This window comes from Pan troglodytes, chromosome 11, assembly GCF_028858775.2.
Source record: "Pan troglodytes isolate AG18354 chromosome 11, NHGRI_mPanTro3-v2.0_pri, whole genome shotgun sequence".
Classification (NCBI taxonomy): Eukaryota; Metazoa; Chordata; class Mammalia; order Primates; family Hominidae; genus Pan; species Pan troglodytes.
In genome coordinates, this window is record NC_072409.2 from 35,158,805 (window position 1) to 35,181,772 (window position 22,968).

Sequence of the window (22,968 nt, forward strand, 5' to 3'; positions counted from 1 at the left end):
GTAAAAGACATGGAGAGGGATTTTTCGAAAGAAGACATACAAATGGCAATCAAAAGCAAAGAGGCATATGAAAAAACGTTCACCATCACTAATCACCAGAGAAATGCAAATTAAGTGCAATGAGATACAACCTTACATCTGACAAAATGGTTATTACTCAAAAAAAAAAAACAAAAAAACAAAAAAACAAAAAAACAGATATTGGCAAGAATGCAGAAAAATGGGAAAACTTTTACACTGTTGGTGGTAATGTAAATTAGTATAAACCTTATGAAAAACAGTATAGAGATTTCTCAAAGAACTTAAAGTAGAACCAGCATTTGATCCAGCAATCCTACCACTGGATATCTATCCAAAAGGAAAGAAATTATTATATCAAAAAGATATTTGCATTTGTATATTTATCGCAGCGCTATTCACAGTAACAAACATATGGAATCAACCTAAGTGTCCATCAACAGATGATTGGATAAAGAAAATATTATATATATTTTTTATTATCTATATAATATTATATATACATATTTTATTATATATATATACACATATATATAAAATACTAGTCAGCCATAAAAATAATAATATCACGTCTTTTGCTGAAACATGGGTGGAACTGGAAGCTATTATCTTAAGTGATATAACTCAAAAACAAAGTCAAATATTGCATTATATCACTTATAAGTGGGAGCTAAATAATGTGTATACATTATGTGGAATTATGAACATTGGAGACCTCAAAAGGTAGAAGAGTGGGAGAGGAGTGAAGGATGAGAAATTACCTAATAGGTACAATGTACACTATTTAGGTGTTAAACTACAAGCCCAGACTTCACTAGTACCCAGTATATCCATATAACAACATTGTGCTTATATTTCCTAAATCTGTAAAAATATAAAAATGAAGTATTATTGTTGTTTCAAGGTAGAGAAAAGCATATAGATACATTATCATCTTTTTGTTAAAATGTTACCAGGAATTGCTGGATGTAAAATATGCCTGATTCACATTTTTATTTATCTTACCAGTGTTTTCTAACATTTAATTTTTTTTAATTCTTCCTTTAGAATAATTTTCTTAATTTTTTCTCTTTTTTCTATTCTTAGATTTTCCTGTCTGTATCCATAGAAGATATTTTAAGTCTAAGACCCTCTATGCCAAATATTAGATTAGTCATTGTATTAGGGTTCTTTTAGACAGAATTAATAGGGTATATATATGTGTATATATATATATGTATATGTGTGTGTGTGTATATGTGTGTGTGTGTGTGTGTGTATATATATATATATATATATATATATATATATATATATATAAAGTGGAGTTTATTAAGTATTAACTTACATGATCACAAGGTCCCACAATAGGCTGTCTGCAAGCTGAGGAGCAAGGAGAGCCAGTCTGAGTCCCAAAACTGAAGAACTTGGTGTCCTATGTTCGAGGGCAGGAAGGCCTGTCTCTCCTTTTCACATTTTTCTGCCTGATTTATATTCACTGGAAACTGATTATATTGTACCCACCTGATTAAGGGTGGATCTGCCTTCCCCAGCACACTGACTCAAATATTAATCTCTTTTGGCAACACCCACACAGACACACCTATGATCAATACTTTGTATCCCCGAATCCAATCAAGTTGACACTCAGTATTAACCATCACAGTCATCTTAAACAGTTTGTGAAAAAAATGTAGAACCTTTCATTCCTTGTTTGTTCCTTAATGGGTCTACTTCTCAATGGCCTTGTTCCCATATTAGTAAGATTTTAAGACAAAGACATTTCATTGATATCTATCTATCTATCTATCTGGCAAGCTAGCTAGCTTTATCTACCATCTATGTCCATCTGTTTTTTTTTCAGATGAGAAACATTTGGTTATCTTTTCTTGGCAATTGCTAACTTGCTCATATTTCAAAATCAGTTTGAAATATAGAAGAGAAAGAACTATTTATCCTAATATATTTGATGCTCTGCAGTCAGCAACACAGTTAGAAAGTCCATTTCAGAAAATATTAGGACAATTATATTCCACGTCGTTTCTTTCTTTGTAAACATTTAAGTTATATTGTCAAGCAAGTATCATTATTATTCTCCCTGGTGGTCAGAGAAAATGCTCTTCTTGATGGAGAGAAGGCGTGTAAAAATAATCTAATCTGCCACTTTTATAAAATTTTTATTCACTACATTTCATTAAGTTTGCTTTTATAACTTTCACTAAGAGTTTTACAATGCATTTGGTATTGCCAAGTGCTTGATAATTCCCCAGCACGTATGGAAGTACAAAATAACACTTCCAACCTTTAAGACCAAACACTTTGGTAAATACCACAGATGCCAAATTGCTCTAGCAGGTGCTAAATTGCTATTGTTGTATCACCTTGGGATATGATGAAGATGAATGGAATGCTGTGCATTTTCCCAGTATTCCACAATTACTGGAACACCTGTGCTAAACAATGTGGTGCTAATGCACCATAAACATGCTCACAATACTCTGAGGACCTTGCAGTTTTACATTTCAACTTGCTTAGCAGGGCCTTAACTTAATGCAGGTGTTGGAAGTGTTTCACCTATCCTTGACACTGCTACTACATAGTGACATATTAGTACCATGCCAGTAAAAGTTGACTTTCTTCACTCTGTGTTTTGTTTTCTTTCTTTCTTCCCTTCCTTTATTCACTCTAATATTTCCTTCCACCTGTTCTTATCTCATTGTGTATTGCTATGGGAATACGTAATGTCTTCCTTTGTTTCCCGTGAATTGTCTTCATCCCCTTGCTTTAATATCAAAGATCTATATCATTGTTAGCAATATAAGATGTTCTTATCACGGCTGCTCCAGCACCTTTGTTTTTAAGTAAATCGCTTTTGGCATATGGAAATGCCTGCAAACATATTTGTGATAGTTGTCAACCTGGCAACTGTTTTCATATGTGTATATTTTTAAAAATTTAACCATTAAAAAACAAATAGCAGACTGGGCATGGTGGCTCATGCCTGTAATCCCAGCACTTTGGGAAGCCAAGGTGCGTGATTCGCCTGAGGTCCAGAGTTCGAGACCAGCCTGGCCAACATGGACAAACCCCGTCTCTACTAAAAATACAAAAATTAGCCTAGTGAGGTGGTACACACCTGTATTCCCAGCTACTTGGGAGGCTGAGTTAGGAGAATTGCTTGAACCCAGGAGAAGAAGGTTGCAGTGAGCTGAGATCACCACTGCATTCCACCGTGGGTGATAGAGTGAGACTCTGTCTCAAAAAAAAAAAGAGAAAGAAAAAAGGTATGTGTGTGTGTGTTTGTGGTGTGTGTGTGTATATGTGTGTGTCAATGTGTTTATAGTAACACCCCCATGGTCATTGTGAATTAAGCTTCTACTGTTTCTGTTACAAATTTTAAGAGTTCTTGAGATACGGCCGGGTGCGGAGATACAATTCCCATACCATCCACACAATTCAACATTTTAAAGCATTTAATACAATGATTTAGTATTTTCCAAGGATTGTGTGAATATTACCACAATGTAATTTTCAAAGACTTTTGTCCCCTGGTAAGAAAATTCCTATATCCACTTACAGTCACTCTCCATTACCCAAAGCCTGCCCTCCTCGTTTTTAGGAATACCCTATTATGTGTCTCTATAGGTTTGTCTGTTTTCTATGACCATGTTTTAAGTTAAACCCTTTATTTTTCAGTAATTTTACTTTTATGTAACTAAATGGAGATTTGTTTTTTCATTTTTTTTTCTCCCCATATGGTTCATAGAACTTTTGTAGTTGTGGCTTCATATTTTTTTTTGTCATTTTTGCAGAAGCTATTTTCAGTTATTGCATCTGCCCTTTTATCTCTGTCTCTCTTTTAGGCTATATTCGTCTTCCACAAGTGTGTGTATACCTTTCTATATTCTATCTTATAGGCTGATGTCCCAACAGTAGTTTTCTACAAATCTGATAACTATATTTTAAATTGCATCATTTCAGGGTTGTGATATGTCTTCTTACCAATGTTCAATCTCTATCAGGCTTCGGAGTGATATTGGAAAAAGAAAGGAATATTCTGAGGGGCTATCTGTTTTATATACGCCAGAATCCAACTATTTTTTTTGGATTTAGCTTAAATAACATTCACAGTTTGCAAGTTTCTCTAAAATAAACATGAAAGGATCTCTAAGAATCAAAGGCGTTTCAAGCTTGCACCTCCACAACTATATATGGTGTTTGTTTATTTATCTTGTTTCTCCTATCCTGATTGGAAAACACAATGTCCTTGTTACTTTTCATAAAAAGTAAACATGTAAGAGGCATGAACTATTTTATCACAATAGCTTCCAATGCTGTTGAAATATTGAAATCTGAAATATCTTTAGCATCAAGTTCCAAAGTCACCATCCAGGCTTGTCCAGGGAGTGGTGACTCCTCAAAAATGATAATACAGAGATATGTAAGATAAAGAAAGATTTAATCATCCATGAATCTTAAGTGTTCATCAAACTCCAAGAATTTTAAACTTTCCAAATATCCTCCTGAACCATAGGTGTGCAAAAAACAGACAGTGATCTATGGAATAGTGGAGAATCAATCTTTTTTATATTATTTGAAGACACCTTACTTTTCAACTAAAATACCTGCCTGAAACTTGCATTGTGAACTCACTGTTAGGAATGAATGATGCTTAAATAAGAAGTTTATTATTAGGCTGGTGCAAAAATAATAGCTGGTTTTGCCTAAAAATATGGGAAAAACTGCAATTATTTGTGCAGCAATTTAATAGTAAAAGAAATTTTTTTCTGCATATATTCATGAAAACATAAAATGATATGAAATGTTTATGAGAGTTTAATGGATTTTTGTTTGAAGGCATTTATTGATGTTTTCTTGAAGGCAAAGACTATTATTTTAAGAAAATGAGTGGCCGGGAGCAGTGGCTCACACCTGTAATCCCAGCACTTTGGGAGACCGAGGCGGGCGGATCATGAGGTGGAGATCGAGACTATCCTGGCTAACACGGAGAAACCCCGTCTCTACTAAAAATACAGAAAATTAGCCGGGCATGGTGGCGGGTGCCTGTAGTCCCAGCTACTCGGGAGGCTGAGGCAGGAGAATGGCATGAACCCAGGAGGCGGAGCTTGCAGTGAGCAGAGATCGTACCACTGCACTCCAGCCAGGGCAACAGAGCAAGACTCCATCTCAAAAAAAAAAAAAAGAAAATGAGTAATAAGGTCAATGCCATCTCAAGCTTAAAACACTAGATAAATAAGGCAACCTACAGCCATTTCAATCACCTCCTCATTTACTCACTAAATTTTTATATCAAGGCCTATGCCTCACATTTTAACAGCTAATTTATTATACCAAATTACTGCCTTTCGAGTCTGCCTTAAGAAATAAGATAACAAGCCAGTTCATATAAAGATCTTTGAGCCAACAAGCAAATGACTGAGCTGAGTTGTCAGAGAACTGACAGGACTATCCTGTGTTTTATATCACAGTGCTTATTTTTTTTTAATTTGAGAAAACATCAGTTTCCTGAATAAGTTTTAATGGCTTAATTATATTAAAGTATGACATGAGTCAGAATAACCACCTTGGAAAGTTAAACATATTCAACTAAAAAGGTAATGAAGTGAAAAGAAGTGGAAGATGCAATTCTAGTCTGGGAAGTATGCCCAAGTTTTCAATAAATGAATAATAAAAATGTTTGCATAATAATAATCAATCCTTCCAATAATGAGTTTGCTGTCAGTATACAATCATGTTGAGTAATTAAATTCCAATGAATTCAGTTGCTAAGTCAGGCATATGCTTTGAGTTATCAGCATGGCCAGGGACCTTTCCCGGGTGCCTGCCTTGAGCCACTTGCCTGGGTCAGGTTAGAAGAATTTCTACAATAATAGCTACAATTTCCTTCTGTACAGGCATTGTTCATTAGATCAAGTTATTAACCAGTTACTGCTATGAGAAGGCAGAGAGGAATAAGCCAGACAGACTTAGTCTGTTAGCCTGGCCATAGCCTTGCTGCCAGCTCACAGATCCCTGTCCAAGTTTGGGTCCTAGTCCTATACCATGCCTCAGAATGGTGTAAATACTTCCCTCTTAGCATCTTTCCATTCCCTCTAGTGTTCTGCTTCTCCTTCCTTCTTTTTTACTCTCTCTTGTTTTTCTCCCACTCTTTATCATGCACACACAGACATGAATTCACACATGACATTTGTCTTGTAATTTAGTACATATTCTTAGATGCTCACTCTAGAAACTCAATGGAATTATCTAATGAGAATATATTCCTGGACAAAATGGACCCTACTCAAAGAGAAATGCTGACAGATGCTATCAAGAGATAATACATACCTTTATATGTGATATGGTTTGGCCATGTCCCCACCCAAATCTCATCTTGAATTGTTGCTCCCATAATCCCCACATGTTGTGGGAGGGACCTGGTGGGTGGTAATTGAATCATGAGGGCAGGCTTTTCTCATGCTCTTCTTGTGATAGTGAATAAGTCTCACAAGATCTGATGGTTTTATAAAGGGGAGTTCCCCTGCACAAGCTCTCTTGCCCCTTGCCATGTAAGAAGTGACTTTGCTCTTCCTTCATCTTCCACCATGATTGTGAGGCTTCCTCAGGCATGTGGAACTGTGAGCCCACTAAACCTCTTTCCTTTAGAAATCATTGAGTCTTGGGTGTGTCTTTATTAGCAGCATGAGAATGAACTAATATAGTAAATTTGTACCGTGTAGTGGAGCAGTGCTGTAAAGACACCCGAAAATGTGGGAGCAACTTTGGAACCTGGTAACAGGCAGAGGTTGGAACAGTTTAGAGGGCTCAGAAGAAGACAGGAAAATGTGGGAAACTTTGGAACTTCCCAGAGACTTGGAGGACACAGAAAACAGGAAGATGTGGGAAAGTTTGGAACTTCCTAGAGACTTATTGAACGGCTTTGACCAAAATGCTGATAGTGATATGAACAATAAAATTCAGGCTGAGGTGGTCTCAGATGGAGATGAGGAGTTTTTTGGGAACTGGAGTAAATATCACTCTTGCTATACAAACAGACTGGCATCATTTTGGCCCTGCCCTAGAGATCTATGGAACTCTGAACTTGAGAGAGGTAGGGTATTGGCGGAAGAAATTTCTAAGCGGAAAATAATTCAAGAGGAAGCAGAGGGTAAAAGTTTGGAAAATTTGCAGCCTAAAAATGCAATAGAAAAGAAAAACCCATTTTCTAGGGAGAAATGCAAGCCAACTGCAGACATTTGCATAAGTAACAAGGAGCCAAATGTTAATCACCAAGACAATGGGGAACATGTCTCCAGGATAAGTCAGAAATTTTCACAGCAGCCCCTCCCTTCATGAGTCTGGACACCTAAGAGGTAAAAATGGTTTCTTGGGCCAGGTCCAGAGCCCCCTTGCTGTGTGCAGCCTAGGGACTTGGTGCCCTACATCTCAGCCACTCCAGTCATGGCTAAAAGGGGCCAAGGTACAGCTTGAGCCATGGATTTAAAGGGTGCAAGCCCCTAGCCTTGGCAGCTTCCATGTGGTGTTGAACCTGTGGGTGCACAGAAGTCAAGAATTGAGGTTTGGGGACCTCCACCTAGATTTCAGAGGGTGTATGGAAATGCCTGGATGTCCAGGCAGAAGTCTGCTGCAGAAGCAGAGTTCTCATGGAGAACCTCTGCCAGGGCAGTGCAGAAGAAAAATGTGGTTGGGTCAGAGTCCCCACACAGAGCTCCAACTGGAGCATTGCCTAGTGGAGCTGTAAGAAGATGACCACCATTGAAAGCAGACAGGTGAGGCGCTGTACCCTGCAAACCACAGGGGTGGAGCTGCCCAAGACCGTGGGAGCCCACCTCTTGCATCAGCACACAATGGATGTGAGATGTGGAGTCAAAGGAGATCATTTTGGAGCTTTAAGATTTGACTGCCCCACTGGTTTCCAGACTTGCATGGGGCCTGTAGCCCCTTTGTTTTGGCCAATTTCTCCCATTCGGAATGGCTGTATTTACCCAATGCCTGAATCCCCATTGTGTCTAGGAAGTAACTAACTTGCTTGTGATTTTACAGGCTCATAAGTGGAAAGGATTTGTCTTGTCACAGATGAGACTTTGGACTCTAAACTTTTGGGTTAATGCTGAAATGAATTGAGATTTTGAGGGACTGTTGGGAAGGCATGATTGGTTTTGAAATGTGAGGATATTAGATTTTTGAGGGGCCAGGTGCAGGATAATATGGTTTGGCTGTGTCCCCACCCAAATCTCATCTTGAATTGTAGCTCCCATAATTCCCATGGGTCATGGGAGGGGGGCCCAGTGGGAGGTAATTGAATCATGGGGGGTAGGTTTTTCCCATGCTATTCTCGGGATAGTGAATAAGCCTTATGAGAGCTGATGGTTTTATAAAGGGGAGATCCCCTGCACATGCTCTCTTACCCGCCGCCATGTAAGAAGTCCCTTTGCTCTTCCTTCATCTTCCACCATGATTGTGAGGGTTTCTCCAGCCATATGGAACTGTGAGTCCATTAAACCTCTTTTATTTATAAATTACCCAGTCTTGGGTACATCTTCATTAGTAGCATGAGAACAAACAAATATGATACGACTTTACTGTAAACATGTAAAATTATAATAAATAGCATAGTCTTATGTGTTAGTCACTGTCCTGCAACTTACCAGATGGATGATCTAACAGAAGATATTTAAACGACCCTCAGTTACATTACAGGCATTATTGGGAAAATCATACCATGAATCTTGTATAATTACTTTGAGAAGTAAGAGTGATAATGTCATAGAGGGCCTAGTACAGTGCTTGAAACAAAACTCAGGTATCTAATAATTTATGTAACCATACTCACATTGTATGTATAATATAAACATGAAAGTTGTTCATTAAAAATATAGTCAAATTTTATTTGGTGTTCTTTTTTAGCATTGGGTAGTTGGGGATATTTTCTAAATTGAAATCATCATTAAAAATATTATAACAGTCAATTTCTCTACACTGACCCAGGCAACCATTAAATTACTTTTTCCTGATACTTGATTATGTTTTGACTATTTGGGAATTTCAAATGAATGGGTTTATACTGTATCTGTTCATTGGCAACTGGCTTGTTTTGTTCATCATATGGCAAGGGATGGAGAGAAACATTTTTAGGCTGATGGAAATATTGTATACATTAATTTTGTGGTGATAAAATAGGTGTATATATTTGTCCAAAAGTCATTAAGTGCATAATTAAAATGGGTCTATTTTATTATATGTAAATTATATATTCATAAAGATGATTTTAAAAAATGACCCGGCACAGAAAACTCAAGGCCAAAATGCATTTTGTGATAAAATTCTTTAAAATTTCAGGAAGAAATACCATAAGGACTTCCCCTTCTCTCAAAAAAAAGAAAAAAAAAGGAAAACGCACACACACAGACAGGGAAAAAAAACCTCTCCAAGTTATTCTATGAAGTCAGCGTGATCTAGAAACCTAACCCTCACAAAAAAAATTTACAAGCAAATTGCACTAATAAACATAGATGCAAAAGTTCTAAAAAATAACAGTAAATTAATTCAGCCAACAATTTTATTATATGAAGATCATATGTGTACATGTGTATATACATACATATAATTATTATGACAGAAGGATTTTATTACAGAAATGCAAGTATGTTCTATAATAGCAGATGTTTTAATACTGTAACTCAACATTTTAGAGAAAAAATATCATATGACCACATGAAGAGACAGAGAAAGCATTTGATAAAGTTCAATACATTCATTTTAAGCCCTTAGCCAATTAGAATGATAAAAGATCAACTTTAACATGATAAACATTATCTACAAAGAATTTACAGCAAACCCTGGACTTAATGCTGAATTACTGAAACCTTCTCATTAATATATGAAGGGAGAAAATTATGCCTAAAAATAATAATTCTCTTGTTTGACATCATACTGAAGATTGTAGACAGAATGATGTTAGGGAAAAATAATGTAAATCATTAGAAATAAAGATATAAAACAATGTATTTGCCCCCCAAATTCAATGCAATTATGGACTGTTAATTTGAATTAAACGTATGTTCGCTGTATACAAACTCAAAATAGAAAAAATATTATATCCCCACATATAAGCAATATGCAGAATATAAACATTATTAAAACAATAACATTCCAGCATCCTCAAAAACAACATATCCTTGGGCTAAATTTGATAAAAGTTGCTCAAAATCTCTATATTAAAAATTTATTTAAGATAAATTTAGTATACATATGTAACTAACCTGCACGTTGTGCACAGTAACCTAAAACTTAAAGTATAATTTAAAAAAAAGATAGATTTAAAATTACCTAGATTATTTTCAGTATTTAGTATATACATTTTGGACACATTTTGTTTTATATATATATATACCTAATTATCGTAATGTTTGATACAATTATAAATTTTAGATTTAAATTTCAAATGGCTTATTGGTAGAATTTAAAAATAGAATATATTTTTTATATTAAATACTCATCTTAGAATAATTTAATATGACTGGGGATACAGACATTCAAATAATCTTTAATACATATAACAAATTTAAGAAATTAATTGGTAATTTTTATGGATACATAATATTTGTACATATGTATAGGGCATATGTGATATTTTGATGTAAGCATACAATGTGTAATGACCAAATTAGAGTAATTGGGATATCTGTCACCTTAAACATTTATCATTTCTTTGTGTTAGAAACATTACAGTTTCACTCTTGAAGTTATTTAGAAATATACAAAAATTATTATTAATTATAGTCACCCTCTTGTGCTACTAAACACTAGACTTACTTCTTCTATCTACCTGTATTTTGTACCCATTAACCAACCCTTTAAAACAAAGTCAGATACAGTAGCATACCTGTAGTTCTGGCTACTCAGGAGACTAAGGTGGAAGGATTGCTTGAGCTCAGGAGCTCAAGTCCAGCCTAGGCAACATAGAGAGACACTATTAAAAAAAAAAAAAAGTAAGAAACAAATGAAAGAGGAAACAACAACAACAAAAATCAACAAATATTTTCTGAGAAACTACAGTGTCTCATGTTTCATCCATTCTAAGTCCTTGGAATACACAATTTATAACAAAATGAAAAAACCAAAAATCCTGCCTTTGTAGTGTAGGCATCCTGGTGAGATCAATAATACCTAAAATACATAATAATATGTAAAATATGATGTAAAGTTACCTGACATCACAATAATTATACCTAATCCTCAAATCTCAGGCAACACTAAACCTTTGCTTCTGATGTGTCTATGAGTCTAAACGGGGGTTCTGATGCTCTCACCTGAATTCGTTTATGTGCATGAGTCAGCTGAGGGACAACTGATTTGCATTATGCTCAGCTGGGATTGGCTTCAATCTGCAAGTCGCATCCAGATCCATTCCTCATGTCTCCCACGGTCCTGAAACCAACAAGCTCTCAGGTACATATTCTTGGGATGGAGATTGCACAGCAGCTAAAGACAAGCTCCACTGTGCAAAAAATTTAAAACTTCTGCTTAATTCCATCTGTTAACATCATCTATTGGCCGAAGCATATCACATGGTCCCAAATACATGCTTATTCTGAAATAATTCTCATATTACCACACACAAAGTCAAGGGCAGAAAAGCATATACTCACATGGAGGCAGGGGGATTTAAATACATTTAAAGGATAATGTAACCCAGCAGAGTTTATACGTGCTTGCAAAAAATAATACGTAGGATGAAGGGGATTGGAAATGTGGAGCATGGGAAAGGAGTGGGTTATCACTTTAAGCAGTGTAGTCACTGAAGGAATTAGGAGAAGGATGACATTTGAGGGAAGACTTGAAGCAGTAAATGAGCTATGTAGCTTGTTGGGAAAAAGTATCCCGAGGTAGGAAGTCCAAAGTGGTTTGAGCTTGATAAGTATACGGAAAGAAGTATAAGATGAAGTCAAAAAGGTAAGGGAGATTACTCAATCTTATGGATATTATAGAATGTTATAGCTTTGCTTTTTATTGGGGTGAAACTGTAGTGCTTTGATCAGAGAAGTACAATGTCAGGCTTAAAAAGATTATGGACAACTGTGTTAAGGATAGACTTTTGGACACTATTCATCATGGATCTTTTACAAAATAAATGGAATATTTAAACAGGGTGATTTGGACTTTCTTACTAAACATACAATTTCATAAATTTCAGCTCTCTAATGCTCTGTTCTTTGCTTTGGGTGATTCCTCACTTCTGGTCATCAGTTCATTAATTGCCCCTGTGATCTCATTTACTTTGTTGAATCTGCTGTGATTCTGGGTGCTGCCGGATTGGAATCGTTCAGTGCGCAATTAAACGCCTTTAAATTTAACTCAGCTGAAGTTTTTCTTTTATCAGTAGTTACATCGTAGAGGAGTCAAAAGTTACACGTGGATTTTCAACTACAAGGGTCAGTCACCCTAACCCCTGCATTGTTCAAGGGTTAACTGTAGATCTTTTTATATCCCACAGTTGATGGTACTTCTTTTAATTACTTTATGAGTGTTACTCCTTTGTTCATCTTTGATAATTTTAAGTGTACGTATTTAAACCTTTGGAACATGGTTCTGTTGTTTTAAATTCTTATGCACAAATCTGTGGGTGATTTGGCTTTAGTGCTTGTTGGTCCTCTCATGACATTTACACTGATATTTCGTAACTTTTACTGTGCTCAGCTTTCTTGAAAATTTATTTTTCCTTCTCTTTTCATCCCTGTATTAGGCTGCTCAGTATATACAACAGAACTGATATTGTATTGATATCTTGGAGTTTCAGGCTCCTGGATAGATAATACACGTGGTTCCTGAGATTGGGGAAAGCGTAAAGCAGATTCTGAGCAAATTGACTATCCTCACTACTTCCGTCTTTAGGCTTTATGTACCTTGCATCTGGCTGCACACTGGATAGGCTGAATAGGTTGGTGGGCGCCTTTGTAATGACACTACCAGCTTGTTGCTTCCTGGTAACAGGAAGAAAAAGAAAAGCCATGCAGATTTCCTACTACTTGTAGGATATGCTAGACCTTGTTTTCTTAGGCATCTGAAGTCCTGATTTCCATTGCCTGCTCCTGATTTGGCATCCCGATTTAGGCTTCCAGGTCTTCAGCCCTCATGCTTTGATTTGATTTTCTCTTCCATTCCTGGCCTTTGACATTATTATTTTAATCATGGTTATGCATTTTATAGTAAAAATATGAAATATACTTTTTGTGAGGAAAGCTTCATATTTCTTTACTCAATTAAACTACAGTCAAAATTTTAGAGCCCTCACACCAGGAAGCTCTCCCTCTTGCAGAATATGGTAGAGTACACATCTTTTTGAGATTTACTTGAGGGCAACAGTGATGCTTTATAAAATAATAACAGGAACTCTAACATAAAAATTATGCACAAATAAATAAAAGCATTTAAAATATATCTTTAAAGCTCCCTTCTTTTGTTACTTTAACAATAAAATGAAATCTCTGTCATATAGATTTTTTAAAATTATCATATTGAATAAATAGAGCTGCGTTGGCTACAACTACCTGGATCTTTTTAGAGGAGAAAAAAAAGACCCTTAAATATCTTGCACTTACACATCTGTATTAGTATCCCACAGAGTGCTTTTGAAAATTCTTTGTTGTATTTGTCTGCAGTGAAAATCAATGCAAATTTATCACAACTTTTATTCTTTAAAAAGATATGAAATTCAAGGGTATAGCCACTTATATATATTACATTCCCCTTCTGAAACAATTAGCATAGATAATGGTTTTTTCAAATTTTTTCTAAGTGATACATTCTAATGTACCTGTGGCAAAAATATATTCACTGATTTAAAACACATGCATCTGAAATCTTTGAATATGTAAAACAGTGTATTTTTACAATTTTACATAAATGTATTCAGTTAAGTGTTAGGCTAAATATAACCTTCCTTGGACAAGGTTAATATTGTAGTTTAATTATAATGTGTAGGAGGAAATTTGATGTGCTTGTTACAATTTTTAAAAAAGATTTTTTACCATTATTATTCAATTATTCCAAATATTCTCATTACTACAAAATAAACTTTTATAATTAAATTATGAATTATTAATTATGAATTGTGTGAATTATAAAATAAAATATGAATAAAGTTTTTGTAATTAATATTCTGTTTTTACTTAAAAAAATTGCAGCTTTTTTCCCCCAACTAATGTTTTCAGGAACCCATCTACTAAATCTGATGAGATAACCAGGTAAATTGTTTTAAAAACTTGTCAATACTTGAATTCTCCCAAATACTGTACACACACACACACACACACACACACACACACACTCTTTTTTGGTTAATCTAATAAGTTCTGTGAATTTTATTATATTGTCCTTTGATTTTTCTTGGTAGAAGCTTCTTTCTCCAATTAGAAGAGCTAAAAGTTAATTTCTTTATTTTTCCACTTCCAGGGAGGTGTACTAACTATACTTTTCCCTATTCCTCCTGCGAAGTATACTTAAATTCCTGTATATTTGTGTGAAGAAAACCAGGAAAGTTATTCAACTAATATTTTTAATGACAATTTTATTGAGATAATTGTAGATTCATATACGATTATAAGAATACCACAGAAAGACACCATGTACCCTTTTTGAGTTTTTGCAAAACTGTAGTACAACTAGGATATTGACATTGATAATGTCACCTGATCTTATTCAGATTTTCCCAGTTTTAGTTGTCATTGTGTGTGTGTATTCTATACGGTTGTATCACATGTATGTGTTCCTGTATCCACCACGATGTTGTAATTGGCCTTCTTCACTCGGCATAATTCCCCGTAGTCATCCAAGTTGTTATACATATCAATAGCTCATTTCTTTTTATTTATTTGTAGTATTCCATAGTGCATATGCATTACAGTTTGTTTAACCTTTCACCTACTGAGGGACAAGTGGGTTTTCCAGTTTCGGGTTATTATGAATAAAGCTGCTATGAAAACTTGTAAACAAGTTTCACCCCTCTGGGGAAAATGTCAAAGAATACAATTGCTGAGTCTTATGGTAGTTTCATATTTATTTATATGAGAAACTGCCCAACTGTTTTCCAGAATGTCTTTACAACTTTACATTCCCATCAGCAATCTATGAGTGATACTGTTTCTCTGCATTCTTGCCAGTATGTGGTATTGTCCCTTTTAAAATTATTTTTGTCATTCTCATGAGTGTGTAGCGACATTTTGTTGTAATTTTCATTTGCATTTCCCTGATGACATTTATATTTTTATGTAAGTCTATGATCCATTTGGAGTTAAATTTTATATATGTTGTAAGGTTTCCATTCGGATTCTGGTTGATTTTTGTTTTTGTTTGTTTGTTTGTTTGCCTATACAAGTCCAATTGCCCCAGCACCACTTGTTGAATAGGCTATACTCTCTCCATTGAATTGTTTTTGTATCTTTGTCAAAAAGCACTTAATATAACATATTTGAGTAAGTCTATTTCTCGCTTCTTTATTCCACATATATGTTTAATGGTATTCAGCACTATACAAGGTGCTGGAGATACGAGAGATGCTAAGGTGTCTCAGTCATGAAACTTGTCTTCAAAGTACTCAAGATTCTACAAGTGCAGGAGGCTTAAGCAAACGTGATAGAACATAAAAGACACCGAGTTTGAAATCTGCATCAGTATCTGTTTGGGGCACAATGGAGAGAGGAGGCAATTTTGTGTAAGGAGAGAGATTTCAGAAAGGGCTCTAAAGAATAGGTTTAACGTGATTGATGACTAAGTAGATAAGGAGAGAAGGCATTTCAGGTACAAGAAGAAGCTCATATTTATACAGGCTTTAAATATGCAAATGTATAGAGATTTGAAATGGTCTGGGACATTTGGAAAACTGCAGATAGTTTGGTACAGCCTAAGCATAGAGTTCAAAAGGGCCTGATGAGAGATGAGGCTGAAAGCATTAAGAATATAAACCATAAAAGACCTGTTTAACATTCTAAGGACCTTAGGAAAAGAAAGATATTAAATAATTTGAAGGTATAAAGTGACATAATTAATACAAAAGGAACCATTATAGGCTTTATATTCCTTTCTTAAAAATCAATTATACCATATATTAGTATTAGCTTCTGCACTTTCTCTCTCAGTTCTTAGAAGTGGATTTTTATTTAGCCCCTGCACTTTCTAATTCAGTTCATACAAATAAAATTCTGCCCATACCCTTGAAAATAAAGTCCCTACACATTACAGATAGGGGAAGAAAAGGCTATTGATTCAGCTCCAGAAGGACAAGAAGTTTCAAAATTATAGTCGTTTAAAATAATATTTTAGATAAAATTAGAATCTAAGCATTTACAAAAATTAAATCTTGTTCTGTATTTAGAATCCTTGAAACAGTCCTCCTGAAGATACTGTTTCCACTTTGAAGCATATGGACTAAAGTGCCTCCTTTGTAAATGTGCCTTTCTCCCTTGTTATATTAATTGATCTTCATGAATATGACTAATCAAATCAATGCATATAACGTTAGAATCTTTGCTTGTTGGAAGATTCTTAAAATTCTGTTTTTACCTGTTCGATGTTTTAAGTTGTATTTACTTGTTACTGCGAAATCAATTACAATGAAAGAGTTTATAATTATAAACAAAGGAGTTTACTCTGAAATGCTTTAATAAAATATTTAATTTGCATAATTTTCATATATATTTTAGTTTTGTGAGGCATAAAACCAGGTACTGATCTTAGCCAAAACCTACTTAACAAAAACACCAACACATGAGAAAAAGAACAGGTATTCTAAAAATATCATGCTAAAACATAGACCAGAATAAAATTAAAAGATTCCTGGAAACTTTCCATGATCAATAGGAGATAAATTAGCACAGAGTGATGGTATGGTAGATGTGTGAGTAGCTTCACAGATCATTCTAATTGCCCTAAGGATGAAGTTTTTGTACAGTAATCAGTAAAACAGTGATTAAATTCTTTCTCCTAGTATCAAGGTAAAATCATACCAGACAATATAACTAGAAGATATAGCATTTAGTAACTATTAGACAAGTTATAACTTTGATTAAAGTAAACTTCTTACCCCTGGATTCTCGGTTTCCATTTTCACATGGATTTTTAACTTTACCTTTACTACCTTCTTTCTTTTAGCTTTTACACATGCTTAAGGGCAGCAACTTTTTTTGTTGACTCTGCACTTGCCTCATTTTAGACTTTCGATCTCCCCTCTGCTTAGATCTATCATCAGCGGACTCTGATGACACATTGCTATGGTTTACCTACTCAGATAACTGTTCCTCTTCACTATTTTCTACTGTATTGTCTTCCCCCATCTGCTCTTCAAATCTTGACATTTCTCACAATTGTGTTATAGAACAAATTTTGTTCTCATTTTATGCTCTCTCTCTCTCTCTAGGCAGTTTCATCCATTCTCATTGTCTTAACTATCATAAATAAGCTGATATTTTTATTCTAGCCCATGAGTTGAAAAGCCATATATATTCAATTGTTAATGAACATAGGAGAGGATAGTTTAAAATAATCCCTTTGGGAGCTTATATAGAATTTTTCATTTACTAGCTTCTTTTGGAATTGTATAGATAAAATGGATAATAATAACAATTTTGCAGAAATAATCTTCTTGGAACAAAGACATAACTATTAATATTCTCATAAACTCATTCTGTGCCCCTAAATGGGCAAGGTTATATTTTGTTTTTGTTTTTTTCTTTATACAAAGAGAAGACTGAGATGTAGACACAAGGGTAGCAGTTAAGAAATCCTCTGACAATTGATTTCAACTTTATGGAATTATCATACATCTTACAAGTTTCAAAGCATTTTTATTGCTGATAACATACACACAGAAAAGTGCACAAATCCTAAGTCTGCAATATGAACATCTACGCATAACCTTTATTCAGGTAAAGAAATGAAATATTATCATCATCTCATAAGCTCCTTTTCTGTCTGCTCACAATTATTAGTCTTTTTTTTTCTTCCTAAGTGTAATTAACTACTAACCTGACTTCTAACATTCAAGATCAGTCATGTCTATTTTGGATCTTTATATAAATGAAATTATTCTGTATACATTATTTTTGCATCAGGCTTCTGTTTCTTTTAGTTTAGGAAGTATTTTTTTTTAAATGGAACACAGACCTGTAGACTTTTGGCAACAATTGTAAAACTCTTAGGTAACTGATTTTAAGCTTTTGTGTCTCACACATAAACCATCATTAGTTTTGATGTGCTGATTGCACAACACCATTGCCGGTTCAAGCTCATTAGAGACAAAACTGACTTGGGAAAAAGAATTATAATTTATCCTCATCAAAATATATGGGTTTTCTTTTTGAGAAGGTATATAGACCAACAAGGACAACTGAAATATATTACTAGGTCTGCATTAGATTTCTGTGTCTATTAGCTAAGGACCCTGCAGGTACAGTAATGATTTTGGACATGCTGTTTCTAATGAGAATGCTGAGGTTGTCTCATGAATTCTTATGCTCTAAATACACACAGCAGCCTGCAAAGGCCTCAAGTATATAACTCACTAGAAAACTTAAATTAAAATTTGGCCCAGGGGAGTAATATATTTTAAAACCAAATTTTGTAAAATTGCAATTGATTTTGAAATATCAATTGTTGGTGAAACTATAGGCTCAAAACAAAAGCACAATAAATGTGGTCAAGATTACCTCATTGTTCCATGTGATATTTATTTCATCAAGATTATAAAATATTTTTTTCTAGTGAGGGAAATGTAAACATTATGCTAAGCCCTGTGGGTCACTCTTCTTCACTGCGTACTTAGTAACACAGGACTTTTGTTATCAGCATCTCTAACATTATGCATTACAGTTAAGCACAAGGCAAAATCTGATCATGAGGCTCTTAATGTGACAAGTATAACAATGGATCTCAGGCAGTGCTTGAAGGACTAGAGATCTAAGAGGTTTTACATATGCCCAAGTGAAACTAGAGAAGCCTGGTGACTCTACGTACAAAACTACAGATCTCCTATGTAAAAGAAAGGTATACAAATGCAAGGGAAATTTCAGTTTCTATAGCAGGCTGGACTTTTCATTTTCTAAATAATACATGTCTTCATAATGATAAAAGCCATTTTAATGTTTGAGTTAAAAGTTTCTTCTCATCCCTAATTGCCATTGCATCCTCATGCCCAAGTAATACACTACTCATCAGAAGCTATATTTCCTATATTCTCTACATTATTATGGAATGCCCTGGATTCTACCCTGGGTGATTTAGAATTGATAGCTGTAGTGGTTAAACTATTTTCTATGTAAATTAGGAAGTAATTAAAAATTCAGATTTATTAAGTCATGCAATCATTTGTGTTTAAGGAATTGTCGTATGGCAAAGACTAGCAAGTTAACTATACAGATGGTCCCCGATTTATAATGCTTCAATTGAAGATTCTTTGGATTTCTTATTGTACAAAAGCGATAAACATTCAGCAGCTCAGTAACTTAAGATGGGGTTATGTCAGTATAAAACCATTGTAAACTGAAAATATTTTTAAATAGTTGGGGACATAATCCTATAGTAAGTTGAGCATCTGATTATTATCTATCTGACCCATTTTACTGATGAGAAAATTGAGGTTGTATAATGCATGCTGGATATATATATATATATATATATATATATATATATGCACATATATATATACACACACACACACACACACACACACAATACATATATATAAATTTCCATAAAAGGAACACATAATTTGTGAACCAGATAAAAGAAAATTCCTCACCATTATAGTATGATAAAGTACTATATTTCTGGGATATACAATTCTGACTTGGACAGTGCCAGAATAAAGCTTTTGTTACATGGTATATTGAGCCCATGCAACAAACTCTACTACAGTCTACATAATCTTGCCAGACTGCATAAAAATCTCTGCTATACACAGTTTTGAAAATAAAGATTCTCAGAATACAATTGTCAGAGGCATTTCAACCAGAGCAATTCCATCTTGAATAGAAGCTGGGTAAAATGAGGTTGAAACCTACTGGGCTGCATTCCCAGATGGTTAGGCATTCTAAGTCACAGGATGAGATAGGAGGTCAGCACAAGATACAGGTCATAAAGACCTTGCTGTTAAACAGGTGTCAGTAAAGAGGCTGGCTAAAACCCACCAAAACCAAGATGGCGATGAGTGTGGCCTCTGGTCATCCTCACTGCTACATTCCCACCAGCGCCATGACAGGTTACAAATGCCATGGCAATGCCAGAAAGTTACTCAATATGGTCTAAAAAGGGGAAGCATGAATAATCCACCCCTTGTTTAGCACATAATTTTAAAAAAACCATAAAAGTGGACAATGAGCAGCCCTCGAGGCTGCTCTGTCTATGGAGTAGTCATTCTTCTATTCCTTTGCTTTCCTAATAAACTTGCTTTCACCTTACTCTATGGACTTGCCTCAAATTCTTTCTTACACAACATTTAAGAACCCTCTCTTGGGGTCTGGATCAGACCCTTTTTCCAGTAACACAATAATGAAAAAAGCCTTAAAATATATTTTTGAAAAGCTTTCTTGTTTGGGAAGCTGTACACACTTCTAAAATCATTTAGGTAATTAATTAGGATACCGAAGATAATAATTTAATATCACATACTTTTGTACTTTGTTCCTGCATGTTTGACGGACAGGAGAAGTTGATGGTGACTGAAATTCTGAAAATATGCAGTCAGCACTTTTGTCTTCATGTAAGTAGTTTGCAAAAGACCGATTTGATAGCTAAGAATGAAAAAGAATTAGGAGAGATAAATTATGTAAACTTTCTTTATTAAAGTGAACAGTATGCAAATATTCGATTTGTCTTTTATTTCAGCTGAGTTAGCCAATGATTGATTGCTTTCTATTTTAGCATGTTAATGAATTTTTTTTCATTAGAATTCTCCATAGTTCTTCTCAATATTTAAGAATTATTTTTTTCAAAATTAAGTTGTGGCAGTATAAATTGCAGCTCTGCAACAAACTGAAATAGAGCATTATTTATAGCAAAATATATTATGTGTTTAGTCTTTATTTGTCCTTTTCATCTCCATTTTCCTATCTTTTATGTCTCACAAAGCAATCGTCTAGCACATGACGCTTATTCATTAATTCAATCACTCATTAATTAGCAAACATTAACTGATTAATTACTCTGACAGATTTTACACTGCTGTCTGCATAAAGTTTCTGGCATTCTGTTGGAAACAAACCTTAGTCATCTCCTGATTTTCCCTTAACTGTCATCTTCATTCTGTAGGTGCTGCTCTCCTCTCTTACTTCACAGAAAAACTCTTAAATTACAAACCTTGAGGGTACCACGCTGTCCCCTTTTCTATCATCAAGCAGCTGGCCAAAGGGCTACACAGGTTCAGGCTTTTCTCATATGTTCTGGATTTAGATGAAACAGTACACCACAGATTATCAAATCTGACATCCTAAGTTCCTCCAAATGGACCAGATGATGGAACCCAGAATAAAAAGAAAATCTTCTCCCCATGGGTCCAACTCTGACTGATAGGAATGACAGAAATTCCCTCCTCACCTTAATTCCATAGACTACACCAAAGAATAGTTTACCCTCCTAGTACAATCAGACAAATCTTGTGTATTTAGTATGCGAATCCTCCTAGCAAGTCTATCTTTACTCTTTATCATTAACTGGTAGCAAGACTGATAATGCAACACTCTACAATACCTACTATCCTTCTTTCACATCCTATGTCTGACATGTTTACCATTAAATTTTGAGTACTTAACATACTGTCTAGCACACACTAAGTAATCACCTGTCAGCTGACAATTTTCTCTATATGATATTGCCATGTTACATCACTTACTTTATATAAGATCTTTTCTTGGTAGTAAAATTCCACTGTTGCTACTGCTATAGAGATCAGTGTTGTCAGAAAAATAATCTTACACTGGGTCATAGTGACTATCTCTTGCTGTAAAACAGTCGTGGTCAAAAATATTACCCAAAAACCCAAACAAACAAAACTTAAAATTTGGGGGGATGTTTTTCTGATTTGATTTACAAAAGATGAATTAAACCAAACATGAGGGCTTCAAGCAAAGACGATTTTTTTCTTTACTCTCCCACATTATGCTGTCCTGTTTCACAGGGCAAAACTCACAGTGGTAGGTGACCCATACAGAGGCCAGCGAATTGCATCTGCTGAATTATCAGCATCCCTCATTCTTTTAATGAACTGTAACAACAGTGTAATGAATCAATCAGCCATGGGGAAAGGATGCCCTGGGGGTGAGCAGCAGAGCCTGTGAGACTGAAATCTTTTAAATGAAGTGAAATCTGTCTTCTAAGCCTACCAATCATTTAAATAACAGTGCAAAGAATCTTAATATGCCTGCATGACTGAAGTAAGCATTTTGTAAGTACTACACCAGCTGCATTAAAGATTTAAGGGTGAGGTTTTCAGATCAGTATGCTTATATATACTTAGCAATACTATATTTAGAAAGTATGAATTGAAAATATACATTCTTTACAAACATTAGGGGAAAAAACTAATATTTTTATAAATACTACACAGGTTCTTTGCCTGAATCACTTCACATACCTGTACAGTAGCCACATGAGGCAGATATATTTTGCCATTTAGGTGCATTTCTGTTTCATAACTTTAAAATTGCTGAAGCCTGGATTCAACAGTACATTTGTATGAGTCAAAATTTACATTTCCCACCTATTGTATCCCATAGCTTCAGCATCTGGTTTCTCCTTCCTGGATACATATTTGCTAGGATTACACTAAATTTTTTAAAACTTTTAAGTTCGGTAGTACATGTGCAGGTTTGTTTTTTTTTATTTTTTATTTTTATTTTTTATTTTTATTTTTATTATTATACTTTAAGTTTTAGGGTACATGTGCACATTGTGCAGGTTAGT

General features: G+C 34.7%; 1 long non-coding RNA gene across 3 annotated transcripts in view; it reads left to right on the forward strand.

Moving 5' to 3' along the window:
- The window catches only part of LOC107976872 (uncharacterized), a 141,894-nt gene that overhangs the window by 61,557 nt on the left and 57,369 nt on the right, over window positions 1-22,968 (forward strand). The gene's annotated exons all lie outside the window — the stretch shown is intronic.